The following is a 16,492-nucleotide window of genomic DNA, read 5'->3' as shown; positions in this document are numbered from 1 at the left end:
ACACTAGTCCTGTCTTCTATGCTGTAAAAAATCAGGGGTGCAGTGAAAAAAAATGTACACTGGCCCTGTCTTGTATGCTGCAAAAATTCTAGGGTGCAGCAAAATAAATGTACACTGGCCCTGTCTTGTATGCTGTAATAATTCTAGGGTGCAGTAAAATAAATGTACACTGTCCCTGTCTTGTATGCTGTAATAATTCTAGGATGCAGTGAAAATCAATGTACACTGGCCCTGTCTTGTATGCTGTAAAAATTCTGGGGTGCTGTTGTTAAAATAAAAGGGTGCAGTGAAAATAAATGTACACTACTTGTCTACTGTAAAAATTCTGGGGTGCAGTGAAAATCTATGTTACACTGGTCCTGTATGCTGTAAAAATACCGGGATGCTGTTGTTAAGATAAAAGTTCACTGGTCCTGTGTCACACGCCAGAGGCGGCGTTCGCCGCGCTTACCCCTGCGTGCCTGCTGGTCTGTGTTGCGGCCTCCGCCTTCGGTGGGCCACGGGCTCCGGCATCTGGCTGGCGCGGCTCCCGGCGGTTCTCCAGGGCAGGGGCGCCGCCATGACACCCGGCATCACGTGGGCGGGGGGCAGGTGACATCATCAGACTGTTCCGCCAATCCAGCGGTGGCGGGAGATTCAAAGTTAGACGCCGGACAGAGCCTCGGCGCCTGAGTATCGTCCATCCCCTGAAGTGGATGCCAGCGCTCTTGTTCCCGGCGAGAATCTCTGAAGCTGTACTCCAGTGTCTCCGGCATTTCCAGGTGCCAGTTCGCCGCACAGGTTCCAGCGTTCCCTGAGGCTGGTGTGTCTCTCTGCGATCCAGTCACATGTGCTCCAAGGAATCAGCGTGGGCTGTGGGCCCTAACCACCGTTCTCAAGTTCTGCAAATCATCAGCGTCACGGTCACCGTTCTCAAGTTCTACGAATCATCAGCGTCTTAAACCACTGCACTTAAGTTCTTCAAATCATCAGCGTCTCAGTCACCGTTCACAAGTTCTACAAATCATCAGCGTCTCAGTCACCGTTCTCAAGTTCTACAAATCATCAGCGTTTTTAAACCACTGCACTTAAGTTCTTCAAATCATCAGTGTCTTAATCTCCGTTCACAAGTTCTTTAAGTCATCTGTGTCTTTAACCACCGTTTACAATTTCTTCAGTCACCAGTATCTTTAACATTGCTCACAAACCCTTCAATGGGCCTGGACATTCCCTCATAAGTTACCTTTATGCTTTATGACTTTGAGTTGTTCTTTTGCTGCAATATAGCTCTTCAATATTTCACCAAACCTTACGGTCAGAGTCCTGTATGAGGAGATCCTATATCAGGCCACCCCTGTTCCGGCCCAGTTGTGGTTCTTCTTCCCAACCATCGTAAGAATAGCCGAGTTCACAACACCCTCAATCTAGGTCAGTGACAGTATACTCAGGCGCCATGGACCCGGGGAATCGGAACCCAGAGGCAAGCACCATGCAGGACCTGGTTTCCCGAGTACAGAGTCAGGAAGCAGCACAGAATCAGGTGATGCATTATCTCCAGGAATTATCTGGCCGGCTGGATCAAATCCAGATTTCTCTGGCTTCAGTGGTTTCAGCTCCAGTTCCAGGATCCATTCCAGTGGTTATCTCTAGCAATGTTCCGTCCTCGTCTGAAACCAGGTCATGCCTTCAGCTTCCTGCTCCTCCTCGTTATAACGGGAATCCAAAGAATTTCCGAGGTTTCCTCAATCAGTGTGAGGTACATTTCGAACTCCTTTCACATAACTTTCCTACTGATCGGTCTAAAGTGGCATACATTATCTCTTTGCTTGAGGGTTCAGCGTTGGAGTGGGTGTCACCGTTATGGGAGCGATCAGATCCGTTGGTTTCTAGTTATACCAACTTCATCACGTCCTTCCGAAGGATCTTTGATGAGCCCGGCAGGACGACCGCTGCCTCTGCTGACTTGCTCCGTGTTCGACAAGGCTCTCGTTCAGTGGGACAGTATGTGATTCATTTTCAGACCATAGCTTCAGAACTGTTCTGGAATAATGATGCCCTTCGGGCTGCTTTTTGGAATGGGCTCTCGGATCGTTTAAAGGACGAGTTGATCACTAGAGATCTGCCAGATTCCTTGGAACAGTTGATCTCACTCTGTGTAAAGGTGGATCTTCGCATGCAGGAACGAGGTGGTGAACGTAGTCGGTCAGATCGGTCAAGATTCCAATCTCTTCCGTCTAAGCAAACAGTTATTCCGAGTCCAGATGAACCCATGCAGATTAATCGGTCTCGGCTGTCCCCAGAAGAACGTCAGCGTCGTCGTGAGGGTAGACTCTGCCTCTACTGTGGAGCTGCGGATCATTTCCTCAAGTTTTGCAAGTCTCGCCCGGGAAACGGGCAGTTCTAGCTTGTTCTGGAGAAGTCGAGCTAGGGGTTTCTTCTCAATCTTCTCCGGCAGTGGACTGTTTACTCTCTGTGTCTCTGTTTTCTGAGTCAGTAGTCAAAACCGTTAAGGCACTGTTGGACTCAGGGGCTGCTGGGAATTTTATTTCCCTTTCCTGTGCCCAGAATCTGGGTTTACAGTTACGGTCGGTCGAACGACCTGTTACGTTGTCTGCTATTAATGGTACCCAAATTTCTAATGGTCTGATTTCAAGTTGTACAATGCCAATCAAGCTGCAAGTGGGAGCTTTGCATCAAGAACATCTGGAGTTCCTTGTGATTCGGGAGATGCCTTACGATCTCGTTCTTGGTCTTCCTTGGCTCAAGCTTCACAACCCTCACGTCGACTGGAGGTCGACACAGATAATTTCTTGGAGTCCATTTTGTCATTCAAATTGTCTCACTCCTGTCTACCCGCTCCGTGTATCTTCCAAGTCGGATGAAGGGCTTATTCCAGTGGCTTATCGGGAGTTTTCAGATGTGTTCTCGGAACAGGCGGCCGATCAATTGCCACCGCATAGACCCTGGGACTGTCCTATTGAGCTCATTCCGGGGAAAATGCCACCTCGGGGTCGCACTTATCCTTTATCTGTAACCGAGACTCAAGCTATGTCGGAATATATCAAGTCTAATCTGCAGAAAGGATTCATCCGCCCCTCTACTTCCCCGGCGGGAGCAGGTTTCTTTTTTGTGAAGACAAAGGACGGATGCCTGAGGCCATGTATCGACTATCGTGGTCTAAACTATGTCACCATTAAGAATAAGTATCCTTTGCCGCTCATCACGGAGCTTTTTGATAGAGTTCGCGGAGCCCGAGTCTTCACCAAGCTCGATTTAAGGGGAGCTTATAATTTGATACGTATCCGGCAGGGGGACGAATGGAAGACGGCCTTCAATACTAGGGACGGGCATTATGAGTATATGGTAATGCCGTTCGGCCTCAGCAACGCCCGCGCCGTCTTCCAGGGATTCATTAATGAAATCTTTCGGGATATGTTATACCTAAATGTAGTGGTATATTTGGATGACATTCTGATATTTTCTAAGAATCTCACTGAGCACATAGTAGAGGTTAAAGAGGTACATCTTTGATTGCGAGAAAATCATCTATACGGCAAGATTTCCAAGTGTACCTTTGAGGTCCCTTCTATCCCATTTCTTGGATACATCATTTCGGGCACGGAGCTTCGTATGGATCCGGAGAAACTCTCTGCCATTCGGGACTGGCCTCAGCCTCTTTCCTTGAAAGCGGTGCAACGATTTCTGGGGTTTGCAAGTTACTACCGTAAATTCATAAAGGGTTTCTCTACCATTGTGGTGCCTATTACTGCCCTAACCAAGAAGGGGGCAGACCCAAGCCATTGGTCCTCTGAAGCTGTAGCAGCGTTCGCTCAGTTGAAGGCAGCCTTATGACCGCTCCGGTACTTCAGCAACCAGACTTTTTAAAACCATTCTTTTTGGAGGTTGATGCTTCCACGGTAGGCATTGGTGCCGTGCTTTCGCAGTATGCTCCAGATGGGAAGTAACATCCATGTGGTTTCCATTCTCGCAAGTTCTCTCCTGCTGAACGAAATTACACCATTGGAGACAAAGAGCTTTTGGCAATAAAATCTGCCTTGGAAGAATGGAGATATCTTTTGGAAGGTGCTAAACACCTAATTACGATTTTCACTGATCACAAGAATTTGCTGTATCTCAAGACGGCCCAGTGCTTGAATCCCCGTCAAGCTAGATGGGCGCTCTTCTTTGCCCGATTTTCGTTTGTCATTAAGTACCGGGCTGGAACTTTTAACACCAAGGCTGATGCCCTATCCCGGTCCTTAACGGCTTCGGATGAGGAGAATTCCCTTGAAAAGGCTTTGATTCTCAGTCCAGTTTCTATTTCAGCGGCTCCCACCGCGTTGGGCCCTCCTCCTGGAAGAATGTCTGTGCCAGCTAAATTTCGACCAAGATTGTTGCAGTGGGCTCACATTTCCAAGTTTTCCGGTCATCCTGGAGTACAAAAGATGTGGGAATTTCTACGTAGATCTTATTGGTGGGACACTATGAAGAAGGATGTTCAAGATTATGTCAACTCATGTCCTCAATGTGCTCAGCACAAAATTCTTCGTCTGCCTCCTGCGGGGTTGCTGCACCCATTGTCCATTCCTTAGAGGCCTTGGACCCATATCTCTATGGACTTTGTCACTGAACTGCCCCTCTCTAAGGGTCATAACACCGTCTGGGTAATTATTGACCGTTTCTCTAAGATGGCACATTTTGTTCGGTTGACCGGGTTACCATCAGCTTCTAAGTTGGCTTTGTTATTTATCCGGGAACACTTACGCCTGCACGGGTTACCTCTGGAAATAGTCTCTGACCGGGGGGTACAGTTTACTGCAAGATTCTGGAGAGCCCTCTGTACGGCCTTACAAATAAAACTCAAGTTTTCATCCGCTTACCATCCACAAACCAATGGGCAAACTGAACGCGTCAATCAAGATTTAGAGACTTTTCTCCGTGTTTACCTCTCCCCCTCGCAAGATAATTGGGTGGAGCTGTTGCCTTGGGCCGAGTTTGCCCATAATCATCTATACCACTCTTCGACTGGTGAGTCTCCATTTTTTATTAATTATGGATTTCATCCCCAAGTTCCAGAATTACCCATTTGTCCTCCGGAAGAAGTTCCTGCTGCAGCCTCTACGCTCCGGCACTTCAGTCAAATCTGGAGTCGAGTTCATGCTAACCTCAAGAGCATCTCCGGCCGCTATAAGTTCTTTGCGGATAGGAAGCGATGGGAAGCTCCTCAATACAAGGTTGGTGAAAGGGTATGGCTCTCTACCCGCAATCTCCGTTTAAAGGTGCCCACTATGAAGTTCGCTCCGAGGTTCATTGGTCCTTACCCCGTGTTACAAGTCCTGAATCCGGTTGTTTGCAAATTGGGATTGCCTTCCCATCTCCGGATACCAAATTCCTTTCATGTCTCTCTTCTTCGCCCTCATGTTTTGAACCGGTTTCATTCCAAGTCCCCAAGGCCAACCTCTGCAGAGGCTGAAGATGGTACGGACTTTGAAATCAAAGTTATTCTTGACTCTCGCTATCTTCACAAGAATCTACAGTATTTGGTGGAATAGAAAGGTTTTGGCCCCGAGGAAAGGAGCTGGGTCAAGGCTACTAAAGTTACGGCTCCCCGACTGGTGCGGATCTTCCATTCCAGACATCCAACAAAACCTGGAAAGTGTCCAGGGGCCACTCCTGGAGGAGGAAGTACTGTCACACGCCAGAGAGGGCGTTCGCCGCGCTTACCCCTGCGTACCTGCTGGTCTGTGTTGCGGCCTCCGCCTTCGGTGGGCCACGGGCTCCGGCGTCTGGCTGGCGCGGCTCCCGGCGGTTCTCCAGGGCAGGGGCGCCGCCATGACATCCGGCATCATGTGGGCAGGGGGCTGGTGACATCATCAGACTGTTCCGCCAATCCAGCGGTGGCGGGAGATTCAAAGTCAGACGCCGGACAGAGCCTCGGCGCCTGAGTATCGTCTTTCCCCTGAAGTGGATGCCAGCGCTCTTGTTCCCGGCGAGAATCTCTGAAGCTGTACTCCAGTGTCTCCGGCATTTCCAGGTGCCAGTTCGCCGCACAGATTCCAGCATTCCCAGCGGCTGGTGTGTCTCTCTGCGGTCCAGTCACATGTGCTCCTAAGAATCAGCGTGGGCTGTGGGCCCTAATCACCGTTCTCAAGTTCTGCAAATCATCAGCGTCACGGTCACCGTTCTCAAGTTCTACGAATCATCAGCGTCTTAAACCACTGCACTTAAGTTCTTCAAAACATCAGCGTCTCAGTCACCGTTCACAAGTTCTTCAAATCATCAGCGTCTCAGTCACCGTTCTCAAGTTCTACAAATCATCAGCGTCACAGTCACCGTTCACAAGTTCTACGAATCATCAGCGTCTTAAACCACTGCACTTAAGTTCTTCAAATCATCAGCGTCTCAGTCACCGTTCTCAAGTTCTACAAATCATCAGCGTCTTAAACCACTGCACTTAAGTTCTTCAAATCATCAGCGTCTTAATCTCCGTTCACAAGTTCTTTAAGTCATCTGTGTCTTTAACCACCGTTTACAATTTCTTCAGTCACCAGTATCTTTAACATTGCTCACAAACCCTTCAATGGGCCTGGACATTCCCTCATAAGTTACCTTTATGCTTTATGACTTTGAGTTGTTCTTTTCCTGCAATAAAGCTCTTCAATATTTCACCAAACCTTACTGTCAGAGTCCTGTATGAGGAGATCCTGTATCAGGCCACCCCTGTTCCGGCCCAGTTGTGGTTCTTCTTCCTAACCATCGGAAGAATCCCCGAGTTCACAACACCCTCAATCTAGGTCAGTGACATCCTCTATGCTTTAAAAATACATGGTTGCTGCTGTTAAAATAAAAGTACGCTGGCCCTGTATGCTGTAAAAATACAGGGGTGCAGTGAAAATAAATGTACACTGGCCTTGTCTTGTATACAGTAAAATTACAGGGGTGTTGTGAAAATACATGGATCCTGGCACTGTCCGCGGTTACGATGTCTAGGCCTGACCTTCACAACACTGTATGGGAAGAGGAGGCTACTACCACCATTTGCATGCCCTCTGAAGTACTGGGAGGAGCACCGCCAGTCCAGTTGCTGATATTGAGATTGAGGATGTCACTGTAGAAGTACACTAGGATGAGGAGGATATAGGGTGTAGCTGGCACTGTGGAGCAAGTTGATGATGAGGATACCGATGGTGATGTGGTTTGTTTGAATAAGGCACCAGTGGAGACCATAGGCGTGCGCAGGGGGGGGGGGTGCCTGGTGCGCACAGGCACCCCCTAATGTCTGGCACCCCGATCTCACATGCCTGATGCAGCAAGCAGGCTGATTACTGTCCCCTCTGCGCTGCACCCTGTCAGGACTGCATTATTGACCGGACGCCTGGGTTAATCAATGGTGCCACTGACACCGGCTTTCAAACTCCCGGCTCCACCTCCATGTACAAAAACAGCATGATGTGATGTGATAACGTCCTGCTGCTCACACGCCTACCCATCACACGCCCACCTCTCTCCTACTGTATTATGCCAACGCCATCCACTGATGAGGAGCAGCATGCAGCCAGCATTCCTCTTAGGAAGATAAATTCAATACTGGCAGGCGGTCGGCAGCAGCATTGACACGTCACTCGTTTTTCCACCAGCAGCAGTACTAGGGCTAAATTTACTAAGATGGGAGTTCTATTTAAGATGGGATGTTGCCCATAGCAACCAATCAGATTCCAGGTATTATCTTCTAGATGGTGCTAGATAAATGAGAAGTAGACTCTGATTGGTTGCTATGGGCAACATCCCATCTTAAATAGAACTCCCATCTTAGTAAATTTACCCCCTAGTCTGCGACTGTCAGCGTCAGTGAGTGGCTGACTTGTAAATAAGCTGCTGCAGCTTGCAGGGGAAAGAGAGGGGGAGCCAGACCAGGCTGAGGAGGAGCAGTGTAATTGCAGTGAGTGCCATCAGGGGTGTTTGTTTGGTGCACACCACAACATCTGACAATGTATCTGCATTATTTGGATTGGTACAAGGGTGGATATTTATATGGTGTTGACCGTCAATAGATGGTGCTAGACATACCCAAAAGACGGTGCTAGACACGCCACTCTGACGGTGCACCCCCTAATAAAATGTGCTGCGCACGCCTGTGGTGGAGACAGTTGTTGGCCATGGGATGAAAAAGCCCATTGTCATGCCTGGGTAAAATACCAAAAAAGCCACCTCTTCAGTGTGGAATTATTTCTCCACAAATCCAGACAACAGATGTCAAGTCATCTGTTGCCTTTGTCAATCCATAATAAGTAGGGGTAAGGATGTTAACCACCTAGGAACATCCTCCCTTATACGTCACCCGCAGCGCATTCATCATAAATCATTGTCAAGTTCAGAAAGTTTGGGTAATAGCGTAAGAAGTCAACTGACACCTAAATGATGTTGTTTTGTTTGAATATTATTTCTCTGTGAGGATGAGGATGGAAACACTGAAGTGGAGGTGGTGGTGGTGGGGGGGATCTGAGGATGAGGACGACATCCTGCCACTGTAGAGCCAGTTTGTGCAAGGCGAGATTAATTGCTTCTTTTTGGTGGGGGCCCAAACAAACCAATCATTTCAGCCACAGTCATGTGGCAAACCCTGTCACTGAAATGATTGGTTTGTTAATGTGTGCATGTCCTATTTATACAAAAGTGTGGGTGGGAGGGCCCAAAGACAATTCCTTCTTGCACATCTTTTCTTTGCCACTTTGTTCCAGGGGTGCAGCCCTATATGAGGTGCTGCCCCTCTGCCCTATCAGTCCCAGGGAGCTGTTGCCTGTCTGCTGTGCTGTGTAATTCTCAAGGGATGCTGCCTATGCTGTATAAATCCAGGAGTGCTGCCGTATAATTCCAGGGGTGCTGCTATTCATGATCCTATGTTTAAGTGAAAGGCTAGAGCAGATATGAAACAAGCTTCAACATCACAAACAGATTTGTGAAACCATAGCCGCAAAGGTAGAACTGGAAATTGCTATTTTGCCGAAGTGTTTTTAAATAAAGTGGGGTGAGAACACATTTGTGGCCAAAGTCAGTGTGACTCAGAAGAGACTGAATCATAATCCAGCGCAACTGCCGGAGAGGTAAAAGTGAAATTTTCTGCCGGAACATTAGAGAGATTCTTCTCAATTATTTAATGTTTGGGACTCACTCAAATGAATGGCTCCAATTAGTCAACCTTTGATTTATTATTGATTTCCACATTTTGGGATTATTTATTTAGAAGATGCACATTTGTTGTACAGGGATCTTCTTTTCCTAAGGGCTGCGTAGGGTTATCGCAAGATCTCGCAGTGTTAGAAGAACAGAGTTTCAGTGATCTTGCATTGCAACAGCTTTCCATTGCACTGCAGCATTAATAGGCCAGGAGCTCCTGTGAGGCACAACGAGTTACTGAATAAGGCCCAGTATGGAGTCTTATGGTGGCTTACAGTCAGGAAGATGTCTGGCTTGCCAGGCTCAAGCATGCCGTGGGCACAGAGGTTTGCATAGCTTCCTTCCACAGTCCTACTTATAGTATGAAATGAGTTTTGACAGTAGAGTGGTAAGCTCCACTAGGGCAGGGGCTCAATAACAAAAACATTCACTGCCCAGTCGTGCGTAGTACTTTACCGAAACCACCCAAACTCAACTTGCCCCATCCGGAGTTGCTGTGGGGGCTGAGAAGGGGCTGCTAAAACATCTAAGGGGCTGCTTTATTTAAAAATAAAATATGAATAAAATAAACAAGACACACAGGTATGCTCACATGCGTGTAACTGGGACACACAGGTATGCTCACATGCGTGTAACTGGGAGCTGTGAAAAACAAAAATAAGGCATCTGCCACAAAATATCTAAATAAAAATGCAATAAAAAAAATGGAAAAAAAGAAACTCACAAGATTTTCTCAAAATAAGGGGTATATTTACTAAGGTCCCGATTTTGACCGAGATGCCATTTTTTTCATCTCGGTAATTTACTAAGCAAAAATCACGGCAGTGATGAGGGCATTCGTAATATTTTGGAAGTCCTAGGAAAAAATCACGAATCAATACACCATCGGTCAAATACGCCTGCAATTTGCTAGAAATCGGGAATTTACTAAAAAGTGCAAAACACAAACACTGCCGACAATAGCCAAACACTGCCGTGATAAAATACAAATCGTGAAAAAGTGCTAAAAAAAAATAGACCTGCTTTTTTATCCCGTGTTTGTATAGGCATGCACAGATCCATGAGATCCGTGCATGTTTTTCAGTGGGAAGGGGGGGGGAAATGTTATAAATTTTCAGAAAAAAAATTGCGTGGGGTCCCCCCTCTTAAGGCAAACCAGCCTCGGGCTCTTTGAGCCGATCCTGGTTGCAGAAATATGGGAAAAAAATGGACAGGGGTTCCCCCATATTTAAGCAACCAGCATCGGGCTCTGCGCCTGGTCCTGGTTCCAAAAATACGGGGGGCAAAAAGAGTAGGGGTCCCCCGTATTTTTGAAACCAGCACCGGGCTCCACTAGCTGGACAGATAATGCCACAGCCGGGGGTCACTTTTATACAGTGCCTTGCGACCGTGGCATCAAATATCCAACTAGTCACCCCTGGCCGGGGTACCCTGGGGGAGTGGGGACCCCTTCAATCAAGGGATCCCCCCCCCCAGCCACCCAAGGGCCAAGGGTGAAGCCCGAGGCTGTCCCCCCCATCCATTGGGCTGCGGATGGGGGGCTGATAGCCTTTGTGAAAAGTGTTTGATATTGTTTTTAGTAGCAGTACTACAAGGCCCAGCAAGCCTCCCCCGCAAGCTGGTACTTGGAAAACCACAAGTACCAGCATGCGGCGGAAAAACGGGCCCGCTGGTACCTGTAGTACTAATACTAAAAAAATACCCCAATAAAGACAACACACACACACACCTTGAAAGTATAACTTTAATACATCCATCCACACCTCCATATACACATACTTACCTTATGTTCCCACGCAGGTCGGTCCTCTTCTCCAGTAGAATCCATGGTGTACCTGTAGAAAAAATTATACTCACATAATCCAGTGTTTTCGGCTCCTCTGTAAATCCTTTTGTAATCCACGTACTTGAAAAAATAAAAAAACGAATACCCGACCTCGCACTGAAAGGGGACCCATGTTTTCACATGGGCCCCCTTTCCCCGAATGCCAGAAACCCACTCTGACTGATGTCTAAGTGGGTTTCCTCAGCCAATCAGGGAGCGCCACGTTGTAGCACCCTCCTGATCGGCTGTGTGCTCCTGTACTGTATGACAGGCGGCACACGGCAGTGTTACAATGTAGCGCCTATGCGCTCCATTGTAACCAATGGTGGGAACTTTCAGGTCAGCGGTTGACCGAAAGTGACCTCACCGCTGACCTGAAAGTGTTTGTGCCACCCACTTGTGTCGCTTAGCTTAGTCATCCAGCAACCTCTGTGCAACCTTTTGGCCTAAAAACAATATTGTGAGGTGTTCAGAATAGACTGGAAATGAGTGGAAATTAGTGTTATTGAGGTTAATAATACCATAGGATCAAAATTACTCTCAAATTCTGTGATTTTAGCTGTTTTTATGTTTTTAAAAAAAATCATCCAGATCCAACACCAAAATCCGAAAGAGTGGTTTTGGCAAAACCAATCCAGATCCAAAACAGGAGCGGAGATACAGATCCAAAACCCAAAAAGTGTCGGCCGCACATATCTATTTATAAGCCACTACTTCTCTGTGGGTTTCAGAATGAAACTTAAAACTGCGCTGATATTAAAAGCAAACACCCTGTTTCTTGCATTTAGTATCAGTGCTGTTTTAAATTTTGCAAAAGCTGGTGCTTAGTAAATTGAAAAAATACCAAGTAAAACTGAACGTATCCTTTGAGCATTTTCACTACCTGTAGTTGTGTTGGTAATCCTGCTACACCCTAAAAATTCCCACAGCTCTCTTCCGTAGCAGACAATGATATTGTATTATGTCAAATCTGATCACATATTGAGCATATTATCCATACAGTATATGGTGATACATGTAACCCACTTTATAATCCCCACAGGATATGTGGGCAACCAACACTTAAAATTCCTCCAACCAAGCAACACCCTACAGTATCTGAATGTGATCCAGGGCCTGCTTGGGAAAACCCTAGAAAATATAATTTGAAACCTTTCTATTGGCAAACACACACAATAAAAGACTTTGGGGTAAATTTACTAAGGTGGGAGATTTAGAACTGGTGATGTTGCCCATGGTAACCAATCAGATTCTACTTACCATTTATCTAGCTGCTTCTAACAGATAATATATATAATCTGATTGGTTGCTAGTTCTAAAAATCTCCCACCTTAGTAAATTTACCCCTTTGTATTATTGGTAATAACATACATTTGTAGCCATACTCATCTAGACTGCAGTTTGCCATATTCGAGGCAAGCCAGGTGCGGCAAGTGTGCCTGCGACTAGGACATACGCATGCGCCTAAGTACACGCTTCCGTAGGAATACATGGGCGGCATACTAAGATGCAGCTTGGTGTATAAAAGTGCACGTGTACCTAGATGCAGCACGTGTGCCCGTACGACCATGCTGCAGGCTGGATGAGCATGGCTAGTTTATATCTGTATACAGTGTTTAGATAAAAGTTTCTTTATTATTTTCTGGAACTCTCTATCATCTGCATCTAGAATCCATGGCTAAGAATGCAAAGGTATGCTTCATGTATACAATAAGTCAACAATTACATAAATATCTCCCAGAGGTACATTTCTATTATTAAAAAAAAAAAAAAAAAAAAAATCCAAATTTTTTCTTTATTTTTCAAACAAACAAACAAACAAACAAAAAATACCTGTAAAACATCGCTGAACATGTCACTGGTAGACAATAAATGTATAACACAATGTCACTTTGTTACCAACATAATATTAAACCAATAATAGTATTGTAAAAAGGGGTTCACTACGATATGCCGGCGGCCGGGCTCCCGGCGACCAGCATACCGGCGCCGGGAGCCCGACTGCCGGCTTACCGACAGTGTGGCGAGCGCAAATGAGCCCCTTGCGGGCTCGCTGCGCTCACCACGCTACGGGGACGGTGGCGCGCTATGCGCGCCACACTATTTTAATCTCCCTCCAGGGGGGTCGTGGACCCCCACGAGGGAGAATAAGTGTCGGTATGCCCGTCCGCCGGCATACTGAAGACCACCCTTAAAAAGAAGGACTTGTTAATACTGTCTCATTAGTATACCATACGTAAACAACAAATCATAGAAATTCTTACAATTCTGTCAAGTTTAGACTAGTAGGGGTCGGCACCGCACTGGGGGGGTCATTCCGAGTTGTTCGCTCGTTGCCGATTTTCGCTATATTGCGATTAGTCGCTTACTGCGCATGCGCAAGGTTCGCAGAGCGCATGCGCTTAGTTATTTTACACAAAAGTTAGGTATTTTACTCACGGCATAACGAGGATTTTTCATCGTTCTGGTGATCGTACTGTGATTGACAGTAAGTGGGTGTTTCTGGGCGGAAACTGGCCGTTTTCTGGGTGTGTGCGAAAAAATGCTGGCGTTTCTGGGAAAAACGCAGGAGTGTCTGAAGAAACGGGGGAGTGTCTGGGCGAACGCTGGGTGTGTTTGTGACGTCAAACCAGGAACGAAACTGACTGAACTGATCGCAATGGCTGAGTAAGTCTGGAGCTACTCAGAAACTGCTAAGAAATTTCTATTCGCAATTCTGCTAATCTTTCGTTCGCAATTCTGCTATGCTAAGATACACTCCCAGAGGGCGGCGGCTTAGCGTGTGCAATGCTGCTAAAAGCAGCTAGCGAGCGAACAACTCAGAATGAGGGCCTGGATTTGAAATCACAGGGAGTTGTATATATACCCTTGCGAGTGCACCAACAGTGTGTAACAATAGAAGGATAGGGGTGCTTGATGTAAAAATTGGTGCTGCTCCCAGAGTCAGTGGTATCAATTATAGTGTACAAAGAAAAAAGAAAGACTCTATGTTGCGGCACACTTGATGGATATGAAATATGTTAAAACGTAACTTTTATTATGGTTAATCACAAAAGAAGAATGGACACAGACTTACATACAAAAAATCAGTCACCTTAGGTGGGGTTGATTGGTATTAGTATAAGGGGTTGACATGCCCCATGTTGACACCAAGCAAATTGCTAAGTGTACTGTACATAATTGAAAAGTACAAAATAAACGACCCCCTCCCCCCAAACCAACCCCCCACCCTGTATAACTGCCCAAACTGCGGCTTACCTGCTCCCTACAACACCCCCCCCCCCCCCCCCCCCAGTAACTATTAACTAACTAACTAAAACAGGCAGGCAAAAGATTCAGTGACTATAGGACAAAGCACAAGGCACTCTCCATCATTAGTATTAGAGAGCACAACCCCATTGTCCTAGTATGGCACTTACTAACATCAGCGCATTATTGTAGCATTATTATAAAATTGTAAGTGATATACTTTCACTTATAGAAGTAAGAAATGATAAGGATATGCCACTCAAAAAGGACCCTATGGGTCAGCAGCCAGTACTCTTCGAGCTGGAGCCTGGCGATCCAGCAACAACGCAGCCTCGTGTGGCGTCGTAAAGAATTTAGTTTCAGCATAAGGCACTACACGCAGCCGTGAGGGAAAAAGCATGGCCTAAGGCAGGTTTAGTTCACGTAGACATCGTTTTATCAGAATGAACTGAGCACGGTCCTTTTGGACATCCAGAGCAAAATCCGGAAATGCTGAGATTCTGGAGCCATTCCATAGCAAAGGCCCTTTTGTGCATACCAGGCTCAGGATAGCATCCTGATCACGGTAATGGAGGAATTTAGCAATAAATGTGCGTGGAAGTACATCAGGAGGTAGAGGACGAAATGGGACTCTATGGGCTCTCTCTAGTCCAAAGGTATCAGACAACCATTTCTCCAGGAATTGTTCCGGATGAGATCCCTCCTCTTTTTCAGGTAGCCCAACGAAGCGGATATTATTCCTCCTTAGTCTCCCTTCCATATCGAGGAGCTTTACATTCATATCAGATATATGACTATCAATGGAGGTCAGGCGCATGCATAATGGTGTTACTTTATCCTCCAGGGTAGATATACAGGTCTCCACCTCACTAACCCTTTCTCTGACCCTCTGCAAATGATGATGAATAATGGTCAGATCTGATTGGACCTGACCTATCTTTTCAGACAGGCGAGTCTCGCTAGCCGCCAGGGCCTCCAGCACCCATTGTATTGCCGCATCCGTTGAATCTGCAGGCACAGAGAGGCCCGGCAAAGACGGAGGGGGAGTGTTTACAACATGTTCTGGGGTAGCGGGTTTAGCTCCTGGAGTCCGCACAAAGTGCTCCAGTTTAGCCGCTGTGGATGTATGAGGATGTTTCCCTATATGGCTTAATGGAGGTGAATATGAATGATTATAATTAGCAGCAATGCAGAATAAGGATTATATCATACAATGTAACAGGACAGTCTAATAGTGAAATCTCCACTTATTAGTATGTGTTGGAGAAACAGAGCAGAGTTTCAATAGTGTCCTGGCAGACCAGCTATCTGACACTATGATTACAGCCCCTAGCCACCCTCCATGTGTGGGATCCAAAACGGCTGCCCGTTATCTTTTTCCAGCCATCACCAATAGTACCAATGCAGTCTCTCCAGGGCCTCCAGTTATATTTAGCAGCTGCTTACAGTGCTAGGGCAAGACTGCCTTACCGGGTTCAGTAGCTCCCATGCTGTACAGGGAGGGAGAAGGAGTGCAGGTGCACTACGACTGGAAAGAGGCCCAGACGCCAGCAGCTGGAAGCAGGATCCTCAGCTCCATGCCAGCCGTGCACACAAGCTCCGGTCCCCACGCCACACAGCCAGACAGTGCTGGTAAGCAAAGGGGGTACCAATATGTTCCTGGTGCTTCCCCTTAACAGGTCCAGTGTGTGGGGTCTCTTGGGAGTGCCTCAGGATGTTTTGTTGGGTGTTGGGTGTTTAAATCAGCAAAGGAGAAAAAACACAAAACAAAAATATTCAATATAAGCAAATATATTTTATCTGATCAAGAAAAGAGTGTTCTAGAGAGGGGTTTAAAATTTGCTCCCCCAAACAAGGTATATGAATTTTATGCTTTTGTAGATATTGAGAGATTTGTCAGAAGGGTTACACTAAAAATGTTCTTTGAAGAGAATCCTGGAGATGGAGATAAAGAAATGGTTAGAACTAAATTCAAAAGGAAATCAACCTTTTACCCCAAAGACAAAGAAGGATGCTTCATAGAAGCATTCGAGAGACTTGTAAAAGATGACCTAGAAAATACGAAATTTAAACCAAATAGACATGTCAATTTAACTAGGGAGGAACGAGTAGCCATAAAGAATTTAAGGGAAAATAAAGAAATAGTAATCAAACCCGCTGATAAGGGGGGAGGGGTGGTTATAATGGATTTAGAACAGTATAATGAAGAAATCCTAAGACAATTAATGGACAAAAAGACATACAGGAAGTTGAGAGGCAACCCAA

Source organism: Pseudophryne corroboree, chromosome 9 (assembly GCF_028390025.1).
Source record: "Pseudophryne corroboree isolate aPseCor3 chromosome 9, aPseCor3.hap2, whole genome shotgun sequence".
In the NCBI taxonomy this organism is placed as follows: domain Eukaryota; kingdom Metazoa; phylum Chordata; class Amphibia; order Anura; family Myobatrachidae; genus Pseudophryne; species Pseudophryne corroboree.
The sequence above is the reverse complement of the archived record's forward strand: the minus strand, read 5'-3'. Positions refer to the sequence as shown.